Source organism: Acinonyx jubatus, chromosome C1 (genome assembly GCF_027475565.1).
Source record: "Acinonyx jubatus isolate Ajub_Pintada_27869175 chromosome C1, VMU_Ajub_asm_v1.0, whole genome shotgun sequence".
Classification (NCBI taxonomy): domain Eukaryota; kingdom Metazoa; phylum Chordata; class Mammalia; order Carnivora; family Felidae; genus Acinonyx; species Acinonyx jubatus.
Genome location: NC_069381.1, coordinates 5539840 through 5546837, shown reverse-complemented (window position 1 = coordinate 5546837; position 6998 = coordinate 5539840). Strand labels below are relative to the sequence as shown.

The 6998-nt window shown below is 45.1% G+C and overlaps 1 long non-coding RNA gene across 4 annotated transcripts in view; it reads right to left on the bottom strand.

Annotated features, from left to right (window-relative positions):
* Positions 1 to 6998, bottom strand: part of LOC106982192 (uncharacterized) — a 38216-nt gene that overhangs the window by 12781 nt on the left and 18437 nt on the right. Inside the window, exon 4 of one of the 4 annotated variants that reach the window (XR_008291868.1) lies at positions 4650 to 6522. The exons of the other annotated variants lie outside the window; for them this stretch is intronic. This is a non-coding gene — a long non-coding RNA (uncharacterized LOC106982192). Of the gene's footprint in view, positions 1 to 4649; positions 6523 to 6998 lie in introns of those variants that run through there. 4 annotated transcript variants of the gene reach the window in all.

Below are 6998 nucleotides of genomic sequence, written 5' to 3'. Positions count from 1 at the left end.
CTTCCTGTGCTGTGGGTGGGTGGGAGGACACTTGGAGTCCAGGAGCTGGCTGGGGGGGAGATTTACGGAATAATACACGAATGAATGAAAGAGCTCTGATAGACAAATGAAGAATTTTCCAACACGACTTTTGATGATAATTTTGCAGGAAAGGGAAAGAGAAAGAATGACAGGAATGAAGTGCAATTTACTCCTCCTTCCCAGGCCTGGGATGAAATGTACTCCTAGGTTCTAGGAGTACATATGCTGGTTTTATCTAACCAATTAGTCACAGGTTAAACGAAGCAACTTTTTGAAAAAACGGCGCAAGAAGGAGTCCACGCACAGAGGCTGGTCATCAGGGAAATATAAATAAATGTATCCCGAGCTATGAAAAGCAGGAAAACAAAAGCACTTGAAATAAAAACTGAGGGTTGATGGGGAGTGGGAGGGAGGGGAAAGTGGGAGAGGGGCATGGAGGAGGGCACCTGTTGGGATGAGCACCGGGTGTCGTATGGAAACCAATTTGGCAATAAATTTCATAATATAAATAAATAAATAAATAAATAAATAAATAAATAAATAAAATCTGAAGGAAAAAAAAAAACCCTGCCAGCGTCAAGGTCGCTTTTACTAAAGAGCGAATCTCAAAATAAATGTGAGGGGAATGGAGGGATCCGTAGGGTTAATCACCACCATGGGTGTCCAGGCTGTCAGTGTGCGTAACCTGAGGATCAGGGACACCATCTCCGATTCAAGGGGTTACCTCTGTTCAAGGTACTGCAGGGCCGCCTCACTTTCTGACCCTAGAAAGTTCTAGAATTCATTTTCTACAAGTCAGGTCTGAAAGTGCAGCCAGATCTAATGCACTTTTTCTCTTGAACAAAGGAGCAGCCATTCCCAAGGCCCAGTCCAACCTGAAATACCAGATTTCCTAATGAGAAGTCAGCCCAGAGGCCTGTCCTGGCACTCTCCTGCCATGTTTAACCCCTTCCTTCCCTCCCGCAGGTCCCCAGATTTTTACTTTCGAACATCATGAAGGTCCTTTCTTTCAAAAAATATATATGTATATATACGTGTATGTATACATACATATACATAGTGAAAAGATATATATATACATATACAGTAGAGTGAAAATCCCCATGTCTGACTACTTTTTAGCTATAAATATGCATTAACGTTCCCTTATACGTACATAATCATTCCAGAGAGTACCTAATAAGAAAACTGTAGGAAGTAATAAATAGTACCACCAATCATCACAAAGTTATGTATTAATCTTTCTAATTCATACCTTTTTGCATAAAAAGAGAATAAAATTAACTGTTCTGATCATTTTTCAAACAATGTCACCAAGAGATCTTGAGTCGCTCCACAAACCATGTATGTCAGAGGTCTCTGGGGGCAGCTGGGTGGCTCCGTCAGTCGAGCGTCTGACTCTTGATTTCAGTTCAGGTCATGATCTCACAGTTCGTGGGTTCGAGCCCCCCATGAGGTTCCATGCTGACAGTGTGGAGCCTGCTTGGGATTCTCTCTCTCGCCCCTTCTCTCTGACCCTCCCCTGCTTGTGCTCTCTCTCTCTCTCTCTCTCAAAATAAATAAAAACTTTAAAGAAATTAAAGGCTATCACTCATTAAACTCTACGCAGTCCTATCCAATAAGTGAAAATATTAAGCTCCAGGCTGAGCTTCTTTGATTCCCACTGTTTTTGGTATTCCTCACGTCCCTTTTTCAAAGTGAGTCTTGGGATTCTGGAGTTTAAAGTCTTTGCGATTCTTCTTACCCATACTTAACTACACACAGTGGCAGTATTAGCAGGTTTCTGTTCTTGCACCTCATTTATGAAGATTTAAAAGAAACGTACTGAGTATGAAAAGTTTTGATTATTAAAAGTCTGCGGTCAGAAAAAGAGTGGAGTCTAAAGCATAAGTCTCTTATTAAAAATGAATCTTTTATTACAGATGAATAAGGAAGAGAAATGAGGGTGAATATCTCCTCCCCTGTATGAGCAAAACACCTTCTTTGTATGTCTTTTCTTTCCTCTGGCTTATGAAGGAAGGGAATAATTAAAAACAACAACAACAACAACAACAACAACCAAGATAAAGCGGTGCCTGGGTGGCTCAGTCAGTTGAGCGTCCGACTTCGGCTCAGGTCATCATCTCACAGCCTGTGAGTTCGAGCCCCGCATCAGGCTCTGTGCTGACAGCTCGGAGCCTGGAGCCCGCTTTGGATTCAGTGTCTGTCTCTCTCTGCCCCTTCCCCGCTCACACTTTGTCTCTGTCTCTCTCTCTCAAAAATAAATAAATATTAAAAAAAGAAAACGAGATGAATACTCAGCGATAGCAGAAGTGTGGAGGAGATGGGACACTTCCAAGTGCGATTGGTAGGAGTATCAATGAATAAAACCTTGTTTGGAAGGTAAGCTAATAACTAATATCCATTTATTTCCTTTGACTCAACCATTCTACTTTGATCAACTTGCTCTAAGGACATAATTAAAGGTGCACAAGACTTTTGGGTAAAGGATGTTCACTTCAGCATCATTTATAATGGTGAAAAATAGAATCACCCACAGAAAACGAGGAACCTCACGGCCGTTCCCTGAATCGCATGGTCCAGGAACCAACACCAGAAATCTTTGCTTCTTACCTATGGTTCTGCTGTGTGGTTAAGGTAACTCAGAAACCGAGTAAACGAGTTGGGTAAATTGCAGATAAGCTGCCGATCAGTCAAGGCTCTGACTAAAATTACTAATATTCAAACCGCAGTAAACTTCTCTGCCCAGGAGTGTAACAGTCCCTTATTTGAAAAGTTTCTCATTTTTCTAAGAACTCTACGGACAAATAGCAAGTTGTTGCTACAGATTTTAATATTATCCAATTATTTATCTCACAAGTAAGCACAAGAGCAGAAATAAAATGCCTTTAAAGTATTTTCTCAAATAAGATCTATGCAGCTCACATAATGGCTTTTCCGTGGAATCAGTGAAGCACCCAGCTTGTCCCAGCCAGGGTTCCAAAAGCTTTGCACACATTAATTCACTGAATCTCCACTACAGTCCCAAGAAGTGGGCACTATTAATATCCCCACCTTACAAACGAGTAAACCCAAGTACAGAGAACTTAAGCCATTTGTCAACTTAACCCCGCTAGGAAATGCAAAGCTAGAATCCAAATCTAGGTGGTCAGCACACTGTCATTAAAATACAAGGATTAGGATCTGACTCTCGGTTTCAGATCCAGTCATGATCTCACAGTTCATGAGTTCGAGCCCCACATCGAGATCTGTGCTGACATGGCAGGGCCTGCCCGGGATTCTCTCTCTCTTCTCCCCCTGCCCCTCCCCTGCTCACGCTGTCTCTGTCTCTCTCAAAATAAATAAATAAACCTTTAAAAATAATAAAATAAAATAATTAGATAAAATCATAATAATTAAAATAGATGGCACCCAGACTGATATTGAAAACACATTGGGATTGTTGTTAAGTAGAAGCAGAGGGAGCAGGAAGAGATTGTCAGGGAAGGCTTACCGAGGAGGAGCCGATGCCAACACCTGGGGATCGGAGGCAGGCTGGCGAAGAGCATCCTCGACCAAGAGCAGTTTGATCGAAGGAGAGACCTAGGAGCCACCGGCTCGGCCCTGAGGCTAGAATAGCAGGGATGCTAGAGGAAAGGTGGACAAGGATCATGAAGCAGGGGCTCTGTGCTCCATCTTGTCTTTATCTTTCTTTCGTGTCTGTGTTCTACCTTGTCTTTCTCTTCTCCTCCTTCTCCCCTGCCCCCTTTCCTCCCACTCTTCCTCCTCCTCCTCCCTCCTCCTCCTCCTTTCTCCTCCTCCTCCCTCCTCCTTCTCCCCCTCCCCCTTCCTCCTACTCTTCCTCCCCCTTCTCCTCTTCCTCCTTCTTCTCCTTCTCTTCTTCCTCCTCCTCCCTCCTCCTCCTCCCCCTCTTCCTCCCCCTTCTCCTTCTCTTCCTCCTCCTCCTCCTCCTTTCTCCTTCTCTTCTTCCTCCTCCTCCCTCCTCCTCCTCCCCTCTTCCTCCCCTTCTCCTCCTCTTCCTCCTCCTCCTTTCCTTTCCTCTTCCTCCTCCTCCTCCCTCCTCCTCCTCCTCCTCTTCCTCCTTTCTCCTCCTCTTCCTCCTCCTCCTTTCCTTTCCTCTTCCTCCTCCTCCTCCTCCTCCTCCTTTCTCCTCCTCTTCCCTCCTCCTCCTCCTCCTCCCTCCTTCCTCCCACTCTTCCTCCCCTTCTCCTCCTCTTCCTCCTCCTTCTCTTCCTCTTCCTCCTCCTCCTCCCTCCTCCTCCTCCCCCTCTTCCTCCCCCTTCTCCTCCTCTTCCTCCTCCTCCTTTCCTTTCCTCTTCCTCCTCCTCCTCCCTCCTCCTCCTCCCTCCTCTTCCTCCTTTCTCCTCCTCTTCCTCCTCCTCCTTTCCTCTCCTCTTCCTCCTCCTCCTCCTCCTTTCTCCTCCTCTTCCCTCCTCCTCCTCCTCCCTCCTTCCTCCCACTCTTCCTCCCCCTTCTCCTCCTCCTTTCTCCTCCTCTTCCCTCCTCCTCCTCCTCCCTCCTTCCTCCCACTCTTCCTCCCCCTTCTCCTCCTCTTCCTCCTCCTTCTCTTCCTCTTCCTCCTCCTCCTCCCTCCTCCTCCTCCTTTCTCCTCCTCCTTTCCTCTCCTCTTCCTCCTCCTCCTCCTCCTCCTCCTTCTTCCTGTGAGAAATGAAGGCTTTTCAGTGGTAGAGTGACATGATCAAGTACATGTTTTCGAATAAGCCACCACTATGGTACCAGGACAAAAGTCGGACCAGGGAGTGGAAGATCCTGGGGTCAAGGGAGACCAGTTCAGGAACAAGAGGTAAAGTAGCTATAGGGCGGCAGGATCGGAGAGGAAGGGACAGATTAAGAGCTTCATTTAGCAGTTGGAATTTAGGCTTTGATCAGCAATTAGATGTGAGGGATTAAAGAAACAGTGATGTGACAGAGATAATTGGCTAAAGAAAAGTTACTTAAGTACACACACATCTATTTGAGAGATGCTATGCTAGGTAAACTACTTTTCAGCAGACTGCTTACGTTCTGAAGAGGGCAATTTACTTTCTTCCTTCCTTATGTCTCTCCTCTTCGTATTAGAATCCTGAGTCACTATTAGTCTGCTTTCTCATGTAATTACTAGATCACCGCAACATAAACAAAATATAAAAGACGTCGTTTCTCAAACACCTTTCCACAATCAAATTTCCTTGGAATGTGTTAGGGACCGACGAACTCACACTGAGGATAGACACTTCCTAGTAACCTTGTTTTTTTTTTAAACATAAAAATAGTTCGTAAAGTACAGACCTGATTCTGCTTTAGAAATTCAAATACTGGGGCGCCTGGCTGGCTCAGTAGTTAAGAGCATGCGCCTCTTGATTTCATGGTTGTGAGTTCAAGCCCCACATTGGGTGTGGAGCCTACTTACAAGAAAAAAAAAACAACAAAAAAGTGGAGGGGGGGGACATCTGCGTGGCTCAGGCCGTTAAGCATCTAACTCTTGGTCTTGGCTCAGGTCATGATCTCACAGTTTGTGAGTTCGAGCCCTGAATTGGGCTCTGCGATGGCAGTGGAGCCTGCTTGGGATTCTCTCTCTCTCTCTCTCTCTCTCTCTCTCTCTGCCTCTCTCTCTCTCTCTCTCCCCCCCTCCCCTTCTCATGCTCTCTCCACCCCTCTCTCGCAAAAGAAATAAGCTTAAAAAAAAAAGAGGGGTGCCTGGGTGGCTCAGTCGGTTAAGTGGCCAACTTCGGCTCAGGTCATGATCTCGCGGTCCATGAGTTCGAGCCCTGCGTCGGGTTCTGTGCTGACAGCTCAGAGCCTGGAGCCTGTTTCAGATTCTGTGTCTCCCTCTCTCTGACCCTCCCCCGTTCATGCTCTGTCTCTCTCTGTCTCAAAAATAAAATAAAACGTTAAAAAAAAAAAAGAAATTAAACTACCATAAAAATCTCCATTTTACCTGCTTCATCCCTAAGGCAGTCAGTTCAGTTTTCTAAAATACATCTAACGGAATACAATTATAAATCTGTGTTCAGGGGGATAATTAGACAACCAGGCTGAGTATCTCTTGGTCCTCAGTAAATGTGTCCTTGTCTGGTCTAAACTGCAGTTCAACCTTAACTCCGGACAGCAAGTTGTTGACGCAGTTTTCAGAGACGGGACTTAATTAGGAGCAGGTAATTATACATTTAAATTAGGGAATAAAAGCCTTTGGAAACTACTAAAAACATTAGAAAACAATTCTCCCCCAGGAGCCAGGAAGCGGCATCTGAAAAGCCCATCCTAGACACAGTTTGCATATGATACACCACGGAGACATGTAACAACCCTGCTGTCCCCAGAGACGGGATCACGTCTCTGCTAAAGCTGCATGTCCCGACCTCCAGGGCCACGAGGCTAAATCGCGGCCTAATTAGACCCCAAAAAGAAGGCTCTGTCTGTCTTCTCCCAAGAGGTGCAAAGGTGACTCTGGAATTGTAATTTGCTGGACGGCCTGGGCCGAGGAAGATTGCGCCCCATTGTCTGAAGTAAAAGCAAAGTATAGAACAGAGAGGGCTTTAATGGAAATCTAAGACATAGCAACAATCACCAAAAAAGCTATTTTAGAAAAATGATATTTAAAATACATTTGAAGTCATTTTCTAAATCCGGTAACCTTCCCTTTTAGCAATACATGCTGTCACTAGGTAATAATGGGAAGAAGAAAAAGTACACAGGCTTTGAAGTCAGACAGACCACCACCGCTCAGTAGCTGTGTGACCTCATGTAAGTCACTCAGCCTCTCTGATACGCCATCTCCTTCATTGGCAAAATGGCGGTAAGTATACCTACCTTCACGAGATGGTACAAAGATTAAGTGAAGCAACATATGGAAACAAATACAGCCTCTAGCATAATGCCTGGTGTGTGACAGGCTCCCATAAATGGTCATCAGAACAGTACTCCTGAAGCTTCTTCCTTGACATTGTATTTCTAAAATCTAAGTTATGAGGGATTGT